Source organism: Pristiophorus japonicus, chromosome 7 (genome assembly GCF_044704955.1).
Source record: "Pristiophorus japonicus isolate sPriJap1 chromosome 7, sPriJap1.hap1, whole genome shotgun sequence".
Classification (NCBI taxonomy): domain Eukaryota; kingdom Metazoa; phylum Chordata; class Chondrichthyes; family Pristiophoridae; genus Pristiophorus; species Pristiophorus japonicus.
In genome coordinates this window covers 79092340-79114978 of record NC_091983.1, presented here as the reverse complement: position 1 = coordinate 79114978, position 22639 = coordinate 79092340, and the positions used below count along the sequence as shown (strand labels likewise).

General features: G+C 44.0%; 1 protein-coding gene across 4 annotated transcripts in view; it reads right to left on the bottom strand.

Moving 5' to 3' along the window:
* The window catches only part of ldah (lipid droplet associated hydrolase), a 414051-nt gene that overhangs the window by 264908 nt on the left and 126504 nt on the right, over positions 1–22639 (bottom strand). The window contains exon 2 of one of the 4 annotated variants that reach the window (XM_070885077.1): positions 22563–22619. The exons of the other annotated variants lie outside the window; for them this stretch is intronic. The gene's annotated coding sequence lies outside the window, so the exon portion shown is untranslated. The remainder of the gene's footprint in view (positions 1–22562; positions 22620–22639) is intronic. 4 annotated transcript variants of the gene reach the window in all.

Below are 22639 nucleotides of genomic sequence, written 5' to 3'. Positions count from 1 at the left end.
TCATAGTCTGTATAGATTTGAATTCTGTTCACCATATTTTTTGTTTTTTTGAAGCGCATAGTTAGTTAGTGAAAGAATGATTGCTCCAAAAATGAAACCATATTTTGCTGAAGTCATGCATGTGCCCAGCACCATGTAGTGGCATCCATTGTTTTTAGGTGGGATTCATTACTAAGATTTCCTAGCAATTGGAAAATTAAATGTTCTTAGCCAAGTTTGCCTTTTGATTTCCCAGTTATGTATGGGTAAATAGTATACAGCACTACAATTGGAGGTTTTGTGCATTAAAATTGATTGCTAATCATTTTTGTACACTTAAAACAGGAAACGTAGTCAGGAATGTTTGATATTCTGCTTTTGTGACAGATGAGGTTTGGAACCTATTCTGAAAAAGTGAAACTATGACTGATGACTGAGTGAGGTGTCCAAAAGTCACAGCAATGCTTAGCTTAACTAGTTCAAATCTGTGGCAAGGACTGCAAGTACAAAAACAAACCAACGCAATCCAGTGCCCACAAGGATTTGTTCGACATGAGTGCCAGGCCGATGACATTGTACAGAGTAGTTCAGGAATATGACTTGTGTGATGAACTACTCAATGATTCATTACAGTACAACGAAAAGTCCAGAAATGCTTCAATGTGGGGAAAATGATATCTAGAATGATTTGCAAGTGACTGTTTAATAAATGAATTGATCTTCCAGCGTATAAGTGACAGCTATTCCTGAGATGCTTTGAAGATCTTCTCTTAGAAATGACGACTTAAGCCACTTGTGACAGTTAATTTGTTTTTGTAGAATGATTATGACCTAAAAATGGAAAGTATCTTATTTTAATGTTTCCCTCAACACCACTGTGTAGATACTATAGGGTTAATTTTCCAACTTTGCAATCTTGGCGGGAGAAAAGGATACATGAATTGAGTGGACAGTTCGAACGGGGCAAAGTAGAGGCAATGGCAATGTGTGGGTGGTAGAAGAGAACCAAGGAGTTAGAAAGCAAATAGATAGGTGCACATGCGAGCAAGGATGTGTGGACAAGCATGAGCGATGGGAAGGAGTCACGGAGGCCTGCACGCCACATTTGCCCGACAAGCCACTACTACAAAATGAAGCCTAAAGCTATCATTAATCTTTCCTCATCATAGCATGCCATGCCACCCAGCACCTCCAACCCAAAAGGAAAGAAAATAAAGACAGAAATATGCAGAAATGAACAGAGAGAGAAACAAAAGAGATGAGTTAAGGTTAAAAAAAGAGAAAGAAAGTGAGCCTATGAAAGTAACTAAGATACGTGTCAGACTTTATTTGCCGACTTACTGTGTCCAACAGCACAGGAAATCCACACATTATATATTAAAAGTCTTGCAGAAAGTGCAAATTTCCTGTAAATGTCACTTATTTCCTGTAACAGTTTCTCTGCAACACTTTGTTGATTGATACAAAGTGCTGCACATTAGAACTGAAAAGGAATGTACAAATCAAAAGCAAGGAAAGTAGCTAGAAATCTGTCAAATGAGAATCTACTAAGGATTAAATGAAAATAACCAATCCTGAGTGACAAGTCAGAGAACATACCAATAAAGAGAGAAATTAAACCAATGGAATCAATCAAGATGGTTTTTGAAAAACATTTTATCCAACATGTTTTCTGAGTAAATAAAATATCTAATATCTAAAATTAAGTTTTAAACAAAACAAAATAAAATCACATATATATTTCGCAAAAACAAGTCAATCTGCTCATGAAATTGTCTTTTGTGTCCTATAATAACTTCATTAAGGTTTTTGCTTTAATGTTTTAGCTAGCACAAAAGGTCTAAGTTGAGACTTCATCATCATCATAGGCAGTCCCTCAGGATCTGGGACTTCAAGAGAATAGTTGAATGGAGTTAGATTCCCAGTTTACTGAAATCCTGAGCCGGCATTAGTACATTTCTCCAAATTAAAATAGAATATATTATATTAAAGTAGAAGGGTGTTTACTCTCATTCTGTGAGAATTTGTGGCCTGAATTTTAATTTGGAGGAGGGTAGGGAGCGGGGGACTGCAAAGCGGTCGGGAAATTCGGGAGTTGGGTTTCCTTCACGTCCTGCCGAATTTAATCTATTTCCTGTCCACAGCCAGCTAGATGGAGAGGGGAGAAATCGGAGATCGGAGGCCAGGGCGGGTGGGGGTGAAGAGCGAAAGGACTGGGAGGTGGGTGTCCAATCACGGAAAGTTGGCAAGGCAGGAACGCTACCCCCAGCAGCTAAGTAGAAAGGCACTTGCCTCTTGGATCCAGCAGTCCTCATTTTCCTTTAGCTGATGGATTCCCCAAAGCCTGGGAAGCCCACATGCCAACAGTTAAATTTAAAATGGTAGATCACCATGAGGCTTGCAGCCTCATTATATTTAAATTGCCAACCCGCCTGTTGCGAGCAGGTTGGCTGCCCGCCCCTGTTCCACCTCCGCTAACAGCGAAATTGGGTGAATTGGGGGCAGGTTGGGGTCGAGATTCAGATTTTTAAATCTTTTAAGCTCCCATTCGACCCCAACACACCTGTTTTTGGGGGTTAAATTCCCCCCTATGAGTTTTGTTGCTGGTTTCAGGCATAAATTAACTCCTCTTTTTCCATTATAAACAGTTCAATTTTGATCTCACAGATAATCTCTGTGATAAACAACATCTGTGGCTTCATTTGATGATATTTATTGTTGAGCGTGTATTTACTTCTCAATGGAACAGTTGAATGATATTTTTCTGAGTGATTTCAACCTTGATGGAAGATAGTTTTGAATTATTTGGGATTTTCCTGATTGGCTGCTGTCTATGTCAATCACAGCAATCCCATTCGCTCTTTAATTTAACTCAAAATTCAGTTTAAAAAAAATTATAAACAGAAGCATTTTGGGGGGCTTAAGGATAATTGTTGTTGTATAAAAACTTGCACTGCATGCACTATCAATCTTTAAGCATTTTCTGATATAATTTTTGTTTGCTTATGGAAATTTATGTTTATTAAACAGTACTGAAGTGCTAATGGACACTTTAAGGCAGGAAGTTAAAGATAGGAAGCAACTGATGATGGGGAAAGCAGTGTGAAAGAAAGGGTGCTTGGAACTATATACAAGTCAGGAAGGAGACCGAGGGGCAAAAGGGCAATTTGAGCCTCATTCTTCTGGAACCCCGAACGGAAGACAGACCCTGTAGCAGCAGCAGGTCCAAATGGGGTAAAATGTGAGACTTGAGGCTTAACTAAAGTAATATGACAGCAGTGGGAAGTCTGAGTGGACTAAAGTGGGAGAGGTGAAGACCCAGGAAAAGAAAAAATCTGAACAGCAGAAGCCATCAGGTGGAAAACCGCACGGGTGGGAACACAAAGAGAGACAGAACAGGAAGTCTTTTACAATTAAAAAAAAAATTACCTGGCTACTTGCAGATGAAAAAAAGCAACACGGATGACAAAGGTGAACTGGAGAAAACACCGAGAAAGAATTCTCCCCAGGTGCGGAGAGCCTGCGGGTCATGCAGACTCAAAGCAGTTCTCTGAAAGTATTTCACAATTACATTGGAAAATCCTATTGCAGAATTACATGCAAAAAGGTGCCAAACAATATAAACAGATACTCCATAGGACCACACAGGACTTTTCAATGAAGGCAAGGACAGATAACAATTTTAATATATAGATTTTATGTTTTCAATGTTTCAAACAGTTCAAGCCATTAAGTAAAATATTAGCACAATAATGCTGTTTGGGATGAGGTTTTATTTGTGTTGCTGAGAGAGACTGATGCTTGTGCTGGGGTCAAAGGGGCTGTTTAAGAGTTGCTTTGGTGCTAAGCTTAGACAGTGCGCCTGAAGTTAATCAGTGGGCCCACTTTGTGGGAAATGACCACTCCTTCACGTTCTGGTCATTGGAAATTAGGCTGTGGATGAATCCTCCCTGGTGCACTGCTACACCAGCAACACCTGCAGCAAGAACTACAAATCCACTGTAGGAAGAAAAGTTTATTTTATAATCATGAAAATAACTGGAAAAACAGAAGTTTCTCTAGTGGGAGGAGAGAAGAATAACAAATAAATAACTTATTTGTTCTTGGGACGTGGTTGACACTGGCAAGCCAGTAGTGATTGGCGAGGTCTAGTTGCCCTGAGGTCATTAAAGGTCAATCATGTTGTCTGGGACGGGAGTCGCATGTAGACCCGCCCAGGTAGGGTTGGCAGGTCCCTTTGTTGACAACTGAGCTGCTTTCATGGTCAATTTCTTGTGCCAGCCCACAAAAGACCAGATTTATTGAATGTCATGATTTACCATGCTCGGATTTCAACTCACAACCTCTGGGTTGCTAGTCCAGTGCCATAACCATTAGGGTACCATAACGATAATGCCAATTCGTTGCTCGCCACCCTTACCCATAAATATTCATTTTTTCAAGCAATGTACATTTCTGTACGATCTTTTTCATCTGCCTATGGTGAAGGATATTGTTGTATTTACTGGGTAATCCTAACTGTGTTAAGCGTGCTGTTTCTTTTGTTCCATTGGGTTTGCCAAGGAATATACACAAGTACAACTTATTGAACAAAAGAGCAAGTCACCATTATAAGGCAGCTCTCCGTGCGGTAAATGTAAACATTGCTGGTGAACAAGTAAAATGAATATAAGCAGAAGGAACTCAACTTTAAATATTTTACTCTCAAAATGTAAAAAAATATACACATCAAAAGTAACATTATCCATGAACATTATTGTAAAGAATGCTGCAATGGCTTAAAACAATGGTTCAGCACTCGCACTGATTGAGTTAGTGATATGACAGACTGCACACCAGAGCAGACACTGAAATGCATCCAGATTTATTTGGGATAGTCATATTTGAGACTTATAGCCGAGATTTCCATTTGAACAGGAGTGTCTAAATATGAAGGACAGCACTAACATGTGTGAATCGAGTAAGATGCCATCCACATATCGATTCCAGCATGAGCAGCGAACCATTCCAAGTTCTTAAGTACTGCTTAGACTTGGTGACAGATTGTAATCAATATTCTTTAGTTCTAAATCAGAAAGTTCCACCCTAATTGTGGCACAGGACAAGAGAGCAAGTACTAGATCAACTAGAGATATGAGTGGATACACAAATAGAGACATTTTAAGATTGACTAAAGAACTTCCATGCAGCTGAACCAGTCGCACAGCATCTCAGACATCAAATGCTGCACAATGGAGTCGGAGGGTGTAAGTTTGTGCTTGCACTTCCTCATGTAGCAGATTTCAGCCATTCTGGGGTTAGGAATGCAGTGTACCATGTGGGGGCACCGAAAGAACAAAGAAACATACAGTTTCTTTGCTCTTTACTGAATCTGAAAGAAAACATTATTTCTCACTTTATGTCAATAACCTATTGCCCTGGAATCTGTGGTCCTGATGACGGTGAACTGGCAGCTTTCGCCGTCATTTCGCCTTGCACATGCGCAGCCTAATGCGGAAATCCTGAAGTTGCGGTCTGTCATTCACTGCTCCTCCACTAGCTGCACTGTGCCCCCCCACCCCCCCGCCCCGCGCCACTTTCACCGCCCCCAATTACCGAAATCACTGATGTGATGAAAACTACCCCATTTCCAAACAAATATCATTGTTATAAACCCCATAAAAAGTTAGACCCATTCAAATGACGTGCAACTGGGTTTTTAACAGCAATCTGAGTAATAACAACTGATAAACAACAGTTCTGGCTCCAAAAAACTAATTTTATATCGCTGGAATGTCAAATTTCTCCATTAAGTTAAAAATGATTAGATTTTAGAATTAATAAATGTTTTTAAAGTTTGTTCATGATATTTCAGCTTCTACCTTAACCCAATGTGTATATCGCAATCTTTATTTCGCTCTCTGTAATTTTTTTTAAGCGATTGATTATTAGTGCTTTCTATTTCCTGTTTCCCTGTCTGTGAGAATTCTGCAATGTGATTGGCTGCTTAGACAGCTTGTTGACATCACAACAGCTCACATTATGACATTCCCATTATATTACGTTGATTTCAACTGCAAGTCAGAAAAGCCGAGCCACTGAGATTGCGAGATCTTTGTGGGAAGTTTACTTCAGGGCCAGCGGTGAACATCTTTGCTTCACCGCTGACCAGAAATTAAGGGCCATTATATAATTTCAAACTCTCTCCTTTTAATTTCCAATTTATAAATGCATACTTAAAATATTTCATGATTTCAAATTGAATTTGGTTTCCTCAGTTAAGAATTCAATAAGGGCTAAAGTCTTCAGCAGTGGATGAGTGCAGAGATGAAACTAAACATCTGTAATAAGGGACAGCTGATATGAGAAACATGATAGCAAGAGACTGCGCATATAATCAAATAGTGCGATAACTGCATGGGAGCAAAGAATTATGTGTACTAAGGAGATCTGCCACTAAGGTTTTGTTATTGTTAAGGGGGCCCATGTATTAAAAAGGTTAACCAATTCTATGAGAGGTTTAGAAAGAAGATAGTCAAGATATTCTTTATTTTTACCAGGCACAGTTCTAAGCACTTCATTGGTTATGTTAAGATTTGGGATTGTGGGAGAGATATTAATGAAGCCCCCAATAAAAGACGAAGGGCTAGATTTTCGGTTGTCAAACGCCTCAGTTAGCGGCCAGAGGGGGCATTAATGGGAGCGTAAGAGGTTACCGATCGGGAGCGCAGCATTTAGCGCTCTGACCGAAAATTCATTAGAGGCTCATCGGGGGCGCAAACCAAGAGGTTCTGGTTGCAGACGATCACTCTGATCATGACGTATTCCTGGTGCTACGCGCACGCTTGCGCCCCAGTCGGAAAATGAGATGCGGTCGCCTCATTTAGCGCCCGCCAAGAACAACGTCTGGAAAAACAGTCGGTACAGGCTTGCTGAGTCGTTAACTGGTGGCTACTTAAAGGGATGAGGAAGCGCTTCCCTCGGAGGTCACAGTCAATGCACAGTTATACACAGAACGGTGGTGAGCCTCCGAGTTTTCAGCGGCAGACAGAAATAAGAGTTCAGCTTGAGAAAAAGTGATTTTGAAAACTTTAATGGGTGCATTACTATGCCGCGCCTTTAAGACTTGGCTTTTCCCGGGATCTGAATCGGAGTTCGGCGCATGCGCAATGATTAAATTTAGCGCGAGCATTTTTGTTCGCATCCCCCCAGCTCTGATGAGCAACGGCTGATTTAGCGGCCCCGTCAGCTCTTCGACCGATTCTGACGAATTTCTGGGCAGAGGACGCAAACTTTTTCAAGGCGCTAAAATTACCGCTCCACCTGCGTTACCGCCCCAAATGAGGCGCGACCGAATTTCTCCCCTTAAATGTTACATGTCGGAACAATGAGTTTTGATGGTGCTGATAACCACCTACAGATGAGGATTTTATTGGTTCCTATGGCTCTCCCTGTGGAGTATAGCGAGTTGGTCTCACCGCAGGTAAAGGGTACACAATCAGATAGGGGATGGGTGACCAACAGGAAGAGTAGTGCAAGGAAGGTAGTGCAGGGGTCCCCCGCGGTCATCCCCCTGCAAAACAGATACACCGCTTTGGGTACCGTTGAGGGGGATGACTTATCAGGGGAGGGCAGCAGCAGCCAAGTTCATGGCACTGTGGGTGGCTCTGCTGCACAGGAGGGCAGGAAAAAGAGTGGGAGAGCTATAGTGATAGGGGATTCGATTGTAAGGGGAATAGATAGGCGTTTCTGCGGCCGCAACCAAGACTCCAGGATGGTATGTTGCCTCCCTGGTGCAAGGTTCAAGGATGTCTCAGAATAGGTGCAGGGCATTCTGAAAAGGGAGGGTGAACAGCCAGTTGTCATGGTGCATATAGGTACTAACGATATAGATAAAAAATGAGATGAATTTAGGGAGCTAGGAGCTAAATTAAAAAGTAGGACCTCAAAAGTAGTAACCTCAGGATTGCTACCAGTGCCATGTGCTAGTCAGAGTAGGAATCGCAGGATAGCCCAGATGAATACGTGGCTTGAGGAGTGGTGCAAAAGGGAGGGATTCAAATTCCTGGGACATTGGAACTGGTTCTGGGGGAGGTGCTACCAGTACAAACCGGATGGTCTGCACCTGGGCAGGACTGGAACCAATAACTTGGGGGGAGTGTTTGCTAGTGCTGTTGGGGAGGAGTTAAACTAACATGGCAGGGGGATGGGAAACTATGCAGGGAGACAGAGGGAAATAAAATGGGGGCAGAAGCAAAATATAGAAAGGAGAATAGTAAAAGTGGAGGGGAGAAACTCAAGGCAAAAAACAAAAAGGGCCGCATTACAGCAAAATTCTAAAGGGGCAAAGTGTGTTAAAAAGACAAACCTGAAGGCTCTGTGCCTCAATGCGAGGAGTATTCGGAATAAGGTGGATGAATTAACTGCGCACTCAGCAGTTAACGGATATGATGTAATTGGCATCACGGAGACATGGCTCCAGGGTAACCAAAGCTGGGAACTCAACATCCAGGGGCATTCAACATTTAGGAAGGATAGGCAGAGAGAAAAAGGTGGTGGGGTGGAGTTGCTGGTTAAAGAGGAAATTAATGCAATAGTAAGGAGGGACATTAGCCTGGATGATGTGGAATCGATATGGGTGGAGCTGCGGAATACCAAAGGGCAGAAAACTCTAGTGGGAGTTGTGAACAGACCACCAAACAGTAGTAGTGAGGTTGGGGACAGCATCAAACAAGAAATAAGAGATGTGTGCAATAAAGGTACAGCAGTTATCATGGGCGACATTAATCTACATATTGATTGGGCTAACCAAACTAGTAGCAATGGGGTAGAGGAGGATTTCCTGGAGTGTATTAGGGATGGTTTTCTCGACCAATATGTCAAGGAACCAACTAGAGAGCTGGCCATCCTAGGCTGGGTGATGTGTAATGAGAAGGGACTAATAAGCAATCTTGTTGTGCGAGACCCCTTGGGGAAGAGTGACCATAATATGGTAGAATTCTTTATTAAGATGGAGAGTGACACAGTTAATTCAGAAACTAGGGTCCTGAACTTAAGGAAAGGTAACTTCGACAGTATGAGGCGTGAATTGGCTAGAATAGACTGACAAAGGATAATTAAAGGGTTGACGGTGGATAAGCAATGGAAAACATATAAAGATCACATGGATGAACTTCAGCAATTATACATCCCTGTCTGGAGTAAAAAATAAAACGGGGAAGGTGGCTCAACCGTGGCGAACAAGGGAAATTAAGGATAGTTTTAAAACCAAGGAAGAGGCAGAAAATTGTCGACAAAAAGTAACAAACCTGAGGACCGGGAGAAATTTAGAATTCAACAGAGGAGGATTAAAGGTTTAATTAAGAGGGAGAAAATAGAGTATGAGAGGAAGCTTGCAGGGAACATAAAAACTGACTGCAAAAGCTTCTATAAATATGTGAAGAAAAATAGATTAGTGAAGACAAATGTAGGTCCCTTGTAGTCAGATTCAGGTGAATTTATAATGGGGAACAAAGAAATGGCAGACCAACTGAACAAATACTTCGGTTCTGTCTTCACGAAGGAAGACACAAATAACCTTCCGAATGTACTAGGGGACAGTGGGTCTAGTGAGAAGGAGGAACTGAAGGATATCTTTATAAGGCAGGAAATTGTGTTAAGGACATTGATGGGATTGAAGGCTGATAAATCCCCGGGGCCTGAAAGTCTGCATCCCAGAGTACTTAAGGAAGTGGCCCTAGAAATAGTGGATGCATTGGTGATCATTTTCCAACAGGCTATCAATTCTGGATCAGCTCCTATGGACACCACTTTTTAAAAAAGGGAGAGAGAAAACGGGTAATTATAGATCGGTTAGCCTGACATCAGTAGTGGGGAATAGCAGTGCATTTGGAAAGCAGTGACAGGATCGGTCCAAGTCAGCATGGATTTATGAAAGGCAAATCATGCTTGACGAATCTTCTGGAATTTTTTGAGGATATAACTAGCAGAATGGACAAGGGAGAAACATAGAAACATAGAAAATAGGTGCAGGAGTAGGCCATTCGGCCCTTCTAGCCTGCACCGCCATTCAATGAGTTCATGGCTGAACATGCAACTTCAGTGGTGTGGTGTATTTTGATTTTCAAAAGGCTTTTGACAAGGTCCCACACAAGAGATCGGTGTGTAAAATCAAAGTGCATGGTATTGGAGGTAATGTACTGACGTGGATAGAGAACTGGTTGGCAGACAGGAAGCAGAGAGTCGGGATAAACGGGTCCTTTTCAGAATGGCAGGCAGTGACTAGTGGAGTGCCGCAGGGCTCAGTGCTGGGACCCCCAGCTCTTTACAATATACATTAACGATTTGGATGAAGGAATTGAGTGTAATATCTCCAAGTTTGCAGATGACACTAAACTGGGTGGCGGTGTGAGCTGTGAGGGGGACGCTAAGAGGCTGCAGGGTGATTTGGACAGGTTAGGTGAGTGGGCAAATGCATGGCAGATGCAGTATAATGTGGATAAATGTGAGGTTATCCATTTTGGGGCAAAAACACGAAGGCAGACTATTATCTGGATGGCGGCAGATTAGGTAAAGGGGAGGTGCAACAAGACCTGGGTGGCATGGGTCATCAGTCACTGAAGGTTGGCATGCAGGTACAGCAGGCGGTGAAGAAGGCAAATGGTATGTTGGCCTTCATAGCTAGGGGATTTGAGCATGGGAGCAGAGAGGTCTTACTGCAATTGTACAGGGCTTTAGTGAGGCCTCACCTGCAAAATTGTGTTCAGTTTTGGTCTCCTAATCTGAGGAAGGACGTTCTTTCTATTGAGGGAGTGCAGCGAAGATTCACCAGACTGATTCCAGGGATGTTTGGACTGTCATATGAGGAGAGACTGGATCAACTGGGCCTTTATTCACTGGAGTTTAGAAGGATGAGAGGGGATCTCATAGAAACGTATAAGATTCTGACGGGACTGGACAGGTTAGATGCGGGAAGAATGTTCCCGATGTTGAGGAAGTCCAGAACCAGGGGACATAGTCTTAGGATAAGGGGTAGGCCATTTAGGACTGAGGTGAGGAGAAACTTCTTCACTCAGAGAATTGTTAACCTGTGGAATTCCCTACCGCAGAGAGTTGTTGATGCCAGTTCATTGGTTATATTCAAGAGGAAGTTAGATATAGCCCTTACGGTTAAGAGGATCAAAGGGTATGGAGAGAAAGCAGGAAAGGAGTACCGAGGGAATGATCAGCCATGATCTTATTGAATGGCGGTGCAGGCTCAAAGGGCCGGATGGCCTACTCCTGCACCTATTTTCTATTTTTCTATGTGGCAAATGTAAGTGATGCTGCTGAAGCCAGAGGCTGATACTTTTTCTGGTCACATATACACACTTTTCCTATCGCTGGTTTTTACAGACCTTCCTCATTCGATAAGGAAGGTCTAGTGCTCAGGAATAAAGTTGAAAATCACAATTTTCAAACAGTTGGCTGTTGCTCTGAAGCTATGGAATTAACCCTACAATATAAAAAGAGATGGATTCCATGGGCCGACAGCCAAGGGTACAACAATACAAAAGGGGTGGATTTCATACACCAGCAACCAAGGGCACTACAATATAATGATGGCATGCAAAGAGAACATACCACTCTAGCTATATTTTTTTTAATCCATGTTTTATTTGGGTTCCAGGAGACTACCATCCACACGCTTCGCACCTACACTCCTTCATCGGGCTCCTTTATCCCAGGGGCAAACTCATAGACCCAGCTTTTCATTCTACTGTTAGAATAAGGGAGCCAGATTTAATAATAGATATGCTAGCAGTTAGCTCACATAGAAATATAGAAAGTTGGTGCAGGAGTAGGCCATTCTGCCCTTCGAGCCTGCACCACCATTCAATATGATCATGGCTGATCATTCAACTTCAGTACCCCATTACTGGTTTCTCTCCATACCCCTTGATCCCTTTAGCCATAAGGGCCACATCTAACTCGCTTTTGAATATATCTAACGAACTACCCTCAACAACTTTCTGTGGTCGAGAATTCCACAGATGCTGGTCTCTTGGAATCCTAATTAAAATAAGGCCAATATAAAAACAATATGCCAGACTCTGCAGGTTACACAAACCAATACTGACACATTTGGTTTGAATAGCTGCAGTACAGACACGCCATTAATTTAACTGACATAGCGTGTTGCTACAAGATTTGCTTTTGTAGTTGCTCCACTAACTGACTAATGGTCCATTCACATTGGAGAACCACTCCCATGAGTACTTATCCTGTACCAGTTCGTAATCTACTTCTGTTGAAGCCAACGTGTTCATATTGCAGGGTGTTTTTTTTTAAAACAGCAGTCAGATCAACTTTAAAATAAAGACACGGTTATTTTAAGCCAGCTATACAATGCTATTGTTTGAGTTCGGATTCTAAGGGACTAACATTCAAGCCAGCTCCCTGCTCGATCTAGCTCCTTGCTCTCCACAGCAGATTTGTAGACCCACTTCAATAAGACTGCTGTGTTAATAAAAGAGACAGATTTAGTAGTGCTGGCATCCTGGAAATTGAACTAAAATGCTCCAAAATAACAGCAGTTTCAAAGTTGCTGTTTAACACTATTTCCTTTAGTACCAAAAACTTCTTGGGTAGGAGTAGTTGTGCGCAGGCCAAAGTCAGTGGGAGCACCACAGCCACTTAACTAGCTGGCAGTTATGTTTCCTGAGGCCTTAAATGTCACCCTGCTTCGCATTCAAATTGTACATTGAAAACCAACTATTTTGGCAATGTGCATCACCTCAAAATACAGTTTTGCCAAGTTACGCTGATAGTTAAAATTTAATTTTTTTTCGATCTTTTATTTTTTGTACAGGTACAAATTGGTTGATATATTGAGTCTGTGCCACAAACCCTATACCCACATCACTGGTTCCATCCCCGTCCTTGGCCGTTGTCTCAGGTTGCACCTGATTGTTCGCAGCATTGGCATTCCATTGAACACTGAGCTGTGCTACTGACCTAACATACCCTCGATCACAAAGACTGCCAATTTCCACCTTCGTAACACTACTTACCTCAGCTCATCTGCTGCTGAAACCCATGTCTTATTAACTCCAGTCAAGGCTATTCCAATTTTCTCCAAACCAGTCTCCCATCCTTCACCCTCCATAAACTTCAGCTCATTCAAAACTCTACTGCGCACATCCTATCATGCATCAAGTCCTGCTCATCCATCACCCTATGCTCCATTGGATCTTGATTCCCCCATCACCTCAAATTTAAAATGTTCATCCTTGTGTTTAAATCCCATCATGGCCTCACTTCTCCCTATCCCTGTAACCTCCTTGAGCTCCACAACCCTCAAAAAACTCTGGTCTATTATGCAACCCCCATTCCTTTGCCCAGTCCTCCAATGACAGCTGTGCCTTCAACTAACTAGGTCTAGGTTTCCCTAAGATGGCTCCTGGACTGGAAGTTCCTCTCTACACTTATCTCCAAACCTGGACATCAGTTCGTTGGTGCTCCTTACCGAATCCACCCTATCTATAAAGCATCTTCATTCTAGCACGGGACCTCTCATTTTAACTCTTTTATTGTCTCCTCACCAATTCTCTGTTTACAACCAGAACATATCATTCCTAATCTTTGACATGCCTATTTAATCTGAATTTCGTCTCGTCACCAGACCTGAACCCATCTCCCTTTTCTTTCCCTTCTCCACCCCCTCTCCCCTGTCTCCTCGTCTTCCTGTTACCCAGTCATGCTCCTTTCATTTCTCCCCTCTTGGGTCCCTTTCCCATACCTGCAAATCCCTACCCCAACCTTCACTATCCTCTACCTTCCTACTCTCCTGCCGCCATCCCTGGTTTGACAACCTATTTGATAAGGCCACAGGTACCCTCTGTGCCTCTCTCGGGATTTTCTGACATGCCTACCGAGGTACTTATCGCTGCCTCGTTACAAGCAGCAACCCCAACTGCTTCAGCCTCCTCTCTCCACGACCTTCCCACCCAGCACACCTGCTATGGGCTAAATCTTGCCAACCCCTCACATTGCAGATCCCGTGGACTCTGCCAGTGGATCAATAATCACCATCCCTCTCCACATCTCCATCTAGAATGCCCATTCACGTGAACAAAACCCTTGCCATCCATCACCTTATTGTGGCCTTGACAGAAACTTGGCTCATGGGTGATGGTACCTTGCTACTTACAGAAGCCACCTTGTCTGGTTATACAATCCAAAACTTACCACGCCCAAACCACCAAGATGGAGGTGTGGCTTTTATTACTAAATCTTACCCTGGTCTCTACCATTTACCTAAGCCACACCCCAAGTTTATCACTGAAATCCCCTCATTCCTTCGCTCCCTTGCCTCTGCACCAAGCAACTTCTTGTCCTCAGTGATTTCACCCTTCATCTTTACTCGCCTTGCCTTCTCTCTTTTGAATTCACTGCTCCGGAAAAGGGACGTTTTCGTCAGATCAGAGATTTTGCTGATTGCTGGCTCTGGGGTGGCGGGGGTGTGTGGTTGGGGTACAGTGTAGCCTGTGGAGGAGCAATAAATGACGGACTGCAACTTCAGGATTTCCCCTTTAGGCTGCGAATATGCTAAATCATGAAGTTGCGATCAGTTTCAAAGGCAAAATGACGGTGAACGCTGCCAGTTCACCATCATCAGGCCCTTGTATCCCTCATCATTCACATCCTCCCTTCCCCCTTCAAACCTCCTGGAAAAAACTCTCCCAAGTCGCTTACAACGGTATTTTCAAACTCCCAACTGTTTAACCTTTGGCCATGTGTTTGTCATGATACTTCTGTAGCCATAAATCTGGTAAATCAAACTCTCACTCCACCTTTGATGTCCTTGTCCTCTCTAAAACTCTTAGGGGGAAAAATTTGGAACAACTTTTTGCCTGGGAACGGCTCTGCTACCGACTCCCGTGAAATTCTGCAGGAGTTTAGTGGCGGCGGTAACCTGCAGCGGTCCGGGCGGCTGTGCTGGCAATAATGATGTCATCACCTTGCTCAGCAACCCGTTTTTGACACAAAGCGAAAATTCGGTTGCGCCCCCTGAAGTTGCTGCTCGCAGGGCGAAAATTAAAGGGGAGGTGCGGCAGTAAAAAATAAGCAGCCTCCTTGATTATAGATCGCTGAGTCCGTGCAACAAACTTACAGCCCGGCATTCTGCTTGTGTGCTGGGCTGCTGCCATGGCACCCTGCTCCCTGGTGGTCCAGCGATGGTCGCACCCGCACAGTCGGCAGCTAGACCCTCCCCTTTAATGGAAGGGGAGTGCCTTGTCTACCCGCCAGCACTACGCGTCCCACCACGTAGTGCTGGAAACTTCGTGCCCCGGTCCCGACCCTGACAGGAGCTGCAATGCGAGATTTTCTGCTGCAGTTCCTGTCGGGGACAGTAAGCCCAATATAGCTTGCGGGATCGGGTGCACGAGTCTCATCGCCGAGAGCATGCAGAAATCAAACGCAGGCAGCGGAAAGAGCGTGCGACAAACCTGTCCCTCCCACCCTTTCCCTTAACGACTATCTATTCAACCTGTGACAGGGACTGTGGCTCTTGTACTGGACTGTTCAGCCAGCTAAGGACTCATTTTAAGAGTGGAAGCAAGTCTTCCTCGATTCCAAGGGACTGCGTATGATGACTGCCCCCAAACGGGGCAGCACCGAATCTCGCCCTCTTACTTTCTCCCACCCGTGTCATACATTTTGGAACAGCCCCCATCTACACTCCCTATATCCAAGGGACACAGACTTGAACATATATGCCGCTCAACTGGTTTTGGCATGGCTGGATTACATTAAACATTATAGGGTTCTGTTCTGTCAAAATTGCTCACTATTCCAGGATAATCCTGGAATGCAACCATAACTCCTGGCTTCTTTTCTCCACAGCTCTGAAACAGCCCTAATCAGTCACAAATTACATCCTCTGTGACTGTGACCAAGGTACAGAAACCCTCCTCATCCTTCTCGCCCTCTGTTTAGCCTTTGACATGGTCCATCAAAGCATCCTCCTCCAAGGGAAACTTTCCAAGAATCGATAAAGGCACCCGAAGGCACAATGAACATGATCTGAGGGTCTCTTCCTCCACTTAAGGCACACAGAGATGACAGCACAGAAAAGGCCCTTTGGCCCAACCAGTTTATGCCGAGGGTCATCATTATAGGCAATCCCTCAAAATCGAGGAAGACTTGCTTCCACTCTAAAAGTGAGTTCTCAGGTCTGTATAGTCCAATACGGGAATTACAATCTCTGTCACAGGTGGGACAGTGGTTGAAGGAAAGGGTGGGTAGAGAGTCTGGTTTGCCGCACGCTCCTTCCGCTGTTTGCACTTGATTTCTGCATGCTCTCGGCTACATGACTCGAGGTGCTCAGCGCCCTCCCGGATGCTCTTCCTCTACTTAGGGCGGTCTGGGGCCAGGGATACCCAGGTGCCAGTGGGGATGTTGCACTTTATCAAGGAGGCTTTAAGGGTGTCCTTGAAACGTTTCCTCTGCCCACCTGGGGCTTGCTTACCATGTAGGAGTTCAGAGTAGAGCGCTTGCTTATTTCTCCAGCACTTTGACTAGAAACATAGAAAATAGGTGCAGGAGCTGGCCATTCAGCCCTTCGCGCCTGCACCACCATTCAATATGATCATGGCTGATCATACAACTTCAGTACCCCACTCCTGCCTTCTCTCCATACCTCCTGATTCCTTTAGCAGTAAGGGCCACATCTAACTCCCTTTTGAATATATCCAACGAACTGGAGTCAACAACTTTCTGTGGTAGAGAATTCCACAGGTTCACAATTCTCTGGGTGAAGAAGTTTCTCCTCATCGCGGTCCCCTTATCCTTAGACTGTGACCCCTGGTTCTGGACTTCCCCAACATCAGGAACATTCTTCCTGCATCTAACCTATCCAATCCCGTCAGAATTTTATATGCTTCTATGAGATCCCCTCTCATTCTTCTAAATTCCAGTGAATGTAAGCCAAGTCAATCCAGTCTTTCTTCAAATGTCAGTCCTGCCATCCCGGGAATCAGTCTGGTGAACCTTCGCTGCACTCCCTCAATAACAAGAATGTCCTTCCTACAAGTTGGCAACGACTAGTCAACACCATGTTGCCGGACAAAGTCTATTAATTACATTATAACATGCTCTCTTCCTCACAATTTATTTATAAAGAAAGTTGCCATCAAAAATACTGGTCATTTCGAATAAGGGGATCTTGATCATCACACTGGAAGTATAGTGGAATGCTTTATATAACATAAAATTTGACACAAGGGGATTAATATTTTTTAATTTGTTTCTGGAAGGTGGATGTCACTGGCAAGACCAGCATTTATTGCCCATCACTAATTGCCCTTCAAATGGTGGTGGTGAGCCGCCTTCTTAACCCGTTGAGGTACCGTGCGGTGTAGGTACTTCTACAGTGCTGTTAGGAAAGGAGTTCCAGGATTTTGACCCAGTGACAATGAAAGAGTGGCGAGCGATATATTTCCAAGTCAGGATAGTGTGTAACTTGGAGGGGAACATGCAGGTGCTGCCAAAGAAGCTTTGGTGAGTTGCCGCAATGCATCTTGTAGATGGTACACACTACAGCCACGGTGCGCTGGTGATGGAGGGAGTGAATGTTTAAGGTGGTGGATGGGGTGCCAATCAAGCGGGCTGTTTTGTCCTGGAATAATGTCGAGCTTCTTGTGTTGTTGGAGCTGCATTCATCCAGGCAAGTGAAGAGTATTCTATCACACTCCTGACTTATGCCTTGTAGATGGTGGAAAGGCTTTGGGGAGTCAGGAGGTGAGACACTCGCTGCAGAATAACCAACATCTGACCTGCTCTTGTAGCCACAATATTTATGTGGCTGCTGGTCCAGTTAAGTTTCTGGTCAATGGTGAACCCCAGGATATTGATGGTGGGGGATTCGGCGATGGTATTGCCGTTGAATGCCAAGGGACGGTGATTAGACTCTTGCTTGTTGGAGATAGTTATTGCCGGGCACTTACGTGGCGTGAATGTCATCCAGGTCTTGCTGCATTCGGGCATAGAATGTTTCATTATCTGAGGGGTTGCGAATGGAACCTAACACTTTGCAATCATCCGTGAACCTTCCCACTTCTGACCATGATCAAGCTGCTGAAGATGGTTGGGTCTAGGACACTGCCCTGAGGAAGTCCTGCAGCAATGCCCTGGGGCTGCGATGATTCTAGCCTCCAATAACTACAACCATCTTCCTTTGTGCTAGGTATGACTCCAGCCAGAGGAGAATTTTCTCCGATTCCCATTCACTTCAATTTTACTAGGGCTCCTTGAGGCCACACTTTGCTCATGAATGAGAGTAGACTGATGGGTCAGATTGTATTTTTGTGGACAGGACATACCTTGGGCAGTTTTGCACATTGTCGAGTTGATGCCAGTGTTGTAGCCGTACTGGAACAGCTTGGCTGGAGGTGCGGCTAGTTCTGGAGCACAAGCCTTCAGCACGACAGCCGGGATGTTGTCGGGGCCTGTTGTCTTTGCTGTATCCAGTGCACTAAGCAGTTTCTTGATATCACGTGGAATGAATCGAATTGGCTGATGTGTTGGTGAGGACCTCAGGAGGAGGCCAATATGGAGATGGTTGCAAACGCTTCAGCTGTGCCTGTTGCACTCGCAACCTGGGCTTTGGCATCATTGAGGATGGGATTATTTATGGAGCCTCCTCCTCCTGTTAGTTGTTTAATTGTCCACCATCTTTCACGACTGGATGTGGCAGGACTGCAGAGCTTTGATTTGATCTGTTGATTGTGGGCTCACTTAGCCCTGTCTATAGCATGCTGCTTCCACTTTTTAGCATGCATGTAGTCCTGTGTTGCAGCTTCCCCAGGTTGGCACCTCATTTTTAGGTACACCCAGTGCTGCTTTGGGCATGCTGTTCTGCACTCCTCATTGAGCCAGGGTTGGTCCCCTGGTTTGATGGTAATGGCTGAGTGAGGGATATGCTGGGCCGTGAGGTTACAGATTGTGGTGGAATATAATTCTGCTGCTGCTGATGGCCCACAACGCCCCATGAATACCCAGTTTTGAGCTGCTAGATCTGTTCTGAATCTATCCCATTTAGCACAGTGATAGTGCCACACAACACAATGGAGGATGTCTTCAGTGTGAAGATGAAATTTTGTCTCCACAAGGACTGTGTGGTGGTCACTGCTACCAATGCTGTCATGGACAGATGCATCTGCGACAGGTAGATTGGTGAGGACGAGGTCAAGTAGGTTTTTCCCTCGTGTTGGTTCTCTCACCACCTGCCACAGTCCTCGTCTGCCAGCTATGTCTTTCATGACTCAGCCAGGTCAGTCAATAGTGGTGCTACCGAGCCACTCTTGTTGACAGACATTGAAGTCCCTCACCCAGAGTGCATTCTGTGCTCTTGCGATCCTCAGTGCTTCTTCCAAGTGGTGTTCAACATGGAGGAGTACTGATTCATCAGCTGAGGGAATGAAGTAGATGGTAATCAGCAGGAGGTTTCCTTGCCCATGCTTGACTTGAAGCCATGAGACTTCATGGGCTCCAGAGTCAATGTTGAGGACTTGCAGGGCCATTCCGTCCCGACTGTATACCACTGTGCCGCCCCCTCTAGTGGGGCTGCCCTGCCGGTGGGACAGAATGTACTCAGCGATGGTGATGGAGGAATCTGGGACATTGGCTGAAAGGTATGATTCTGTGAGTGACCATGTCAGGCTGTTGCTTGATTAGTCTGTGAGACAACTCTCCCAATTTTGGCACAGGTCCCCAGAGGTTCGTGAGGAGGACTTTGCTGGGTCGACTTGACTAAGTGCCATTGTCGCGTTCGAAGCCGGTGCCAATGCCGGGTGGTTCGTCCGGTTTTATTCTTCTCATAGCAGTTGTGTACAACTGAATGGCTTGCTAGTCCATTTCAGAGAGCAGCAACAACAACAACTTTTATTTGTATGGCGCCTTTAACGTAGTAAAACATCCCAAGACACTTCAGTGCTACAAGACAAAACAGATAGATTTAACACTGAGCCACAAAAGAAGAAATTAAGGCAGATGAGAGGTAGGTTTTAAGGAGCATCTTAAAAGGAGGAAAGAGAGGTAGAGAGGCATAGAGGTTTAGGGAGGGAGTTCCAGAGCTTAGGGCCCAAACAGCTGAAGGCACGGCCACCGATGGTTGAGCAGTTATAATGCGGGATTTTCAAGAGGGCAGAATTTGAGGAGCGCAGACAACTTGTGGATTTGTGAGGCTGAAAAAGATTACAGAGGTAGGGAGGGGCAAGTCCATGGAGTGATTTGTAAACAAGGATGAGAATTTTGAAATCGAGGCGTTGTTTAACTGGGAGCCAATGTAGGTCAGAAAGCACAGGGGTGATGGGTGACCTTCACTTGGTGCGAGTTTGTACACGGGCTGCTGAGTTTTGGATGACTTCAAGTTTACGTAGAGTGGAATGTGGAAGGCCAGCCAGGAGTGAGTTGGAGTTGTCAAGTCTAGAGGTAACAAAGGCATGAATGAGGGTTTCAGCAGCAGAAGAGCTGAGGCAAGGAGGAAGCAGGCAATGTTATGGAGGTGGAAAAAGGCGCGTTTAGTAATGCACGGATATGTGGCCGGAAACTCATTTCAGAGTCAAATATGACACCTAGGTTGCGAACAGTCTTGTTCATCCTCAGATTGATGCTAGGGAGAGAGATGGAGTCAGTGGTTAGGGAACGCAGTTTGTGGCGGGGACCAAAAATAATAGTTTCAGTCTTCCCAATATTTAATTGGAGAAAATTTCTGCTCATCCAGTACTGAATGTCAGACAAGCAATTTGGCAATTTAGATACCAAACAAGGGTCGAGAGAATTGGTGGAAAGGTAGAGCTGGGTGTCGTCAGTGTACATGTGGAAACTGAATCTGTGTTTTCAGATGATGTTGCCAAGGGGCTGCATATAGATGAGAAATAGGAGGGGGCCAAGGATAGATGCGGGAGTGGGAAGAGAAGCCATTGCAAGAGATTTTCTGGCTACGATTAGATAGATAAGAATAGAACCAGGCGAATGCTGTCCCACCTAGCTGGACGTTGGTGGAGAGGTGTTGGAGGAGAATGGAGTGGTCAACTGTGTCAAAGGCTGCAGACAGGTCCAGAAGGATGAGGCAGGATACTTTACCTTTGTCACACTCACAAAGGATGTCATTTGTGACTTTGGTGAGAGCCGTTTTGGAACTGAGGCAGGGAGGAAAACCAGATTGCAGGGATTCAAACACACTGAATTCAGGGAAAGATGGTCACAGATTTGGGAGGTGACAACACGTTCAAGTACTTTGGATAGAAAAGGGACGTTGGAGATGGGGCGATAGCTAGCAAGCAAAGTGGGGTCAAGGGCAGTTAAGAATGAACCACATTGCTGTGGATCTAGAGTCACATATAGGCCAGACCAGGTAAGTACAATACATTTCCTTCCCTGAAGGACATTCGTGAACCAGATGGGTTTTTACGATAGTTTCATGGTAACCATTACTGATACCAGTTTTTTTTATTCCAGATTTATTTAATTAACTGAATTTAAATTCTCCAGCTGCTGGGTGGGATTTGAACTCACGTCTCTGGATCATTAGTCCAGGCCTCTGGATTACTCGTTCAACAACATAGCCACTATGCTACCGTTCCCGACCAGCACAATCAAAAAGACAGAGCACATAAAATGATGAGATGGACATACTTTTGCGTAAAGAGTAACAATACTGCTCCTCTTCTCACATGAGAGTTCAAAATAGTCGTCCCCAAAAACATAGTAGCTTTCAAGCTTTTCCCCTTTAAAATGAGAAATCAGACAAGGGGTGACGATTTTTGTGTTCACTATTTGTAGTACCATTAATGAACAGGAAATCTTCTGATACGATTATTTCTTCATGAAAAAAGACAAAAAAGGGTAAACTGGAAATAAAAATGGCATAAGTGTTCTGTTAAAATCTGAATGCTACAAACTTCGAGCTTTTCTGTTACATTTTGAACTAATTTTTTTTTTTCTAGAAAACTTGTTATTCTGAAACAAGTGCATTCTCAACAGTGTCCGAGCTGAGAATACAGCACTAGTCTAATTTGTTACGCTGAGAACACAATATGAAACTTAAAGGGACATAACTCAGTGAAGAGAAGACTTCATTTAAAAAATCTGCCACAAATCAAGAGTTAAACCAAAGTTGTAATTAGCCTGAACAATAGTGCCAATAAAGACCAAGCTGCAACAAAATCCAATTCTGGTAGAATTTTACCCTTCTGTCATCAACTTCACACATTAGTTACAAAGAATGCTACAATATTTAATCACAGTTACAAATCTTTACAACAGCTATGATTACAGCTGTGCCATGTTATCAGACTGTTAAAAGAATCACGGCTCTAATACATACTGAATGTGGGTAGATGAAGTTTCCAATATGTATCTAGAAACACTAACATTATCTACACAAAATCCAATTTTCTGCCAGCTTAGTTTTGACATGGAATTACATTTGTTTGTACATGTATATAACATTCTGACATATGCATATGTGAGTAATATCACATAACAAAGTTCAGCATGCAAACCACAGATAAAAACGGAATGGTGTTGAAATATCATCACTGCAAACATAAACATACCCTTTATCCAGAAGATGTTTATTTAAGAACTTCCAAACAGAAACCTTGGTTCTGTATCTAAAGGATAGAATACAAAA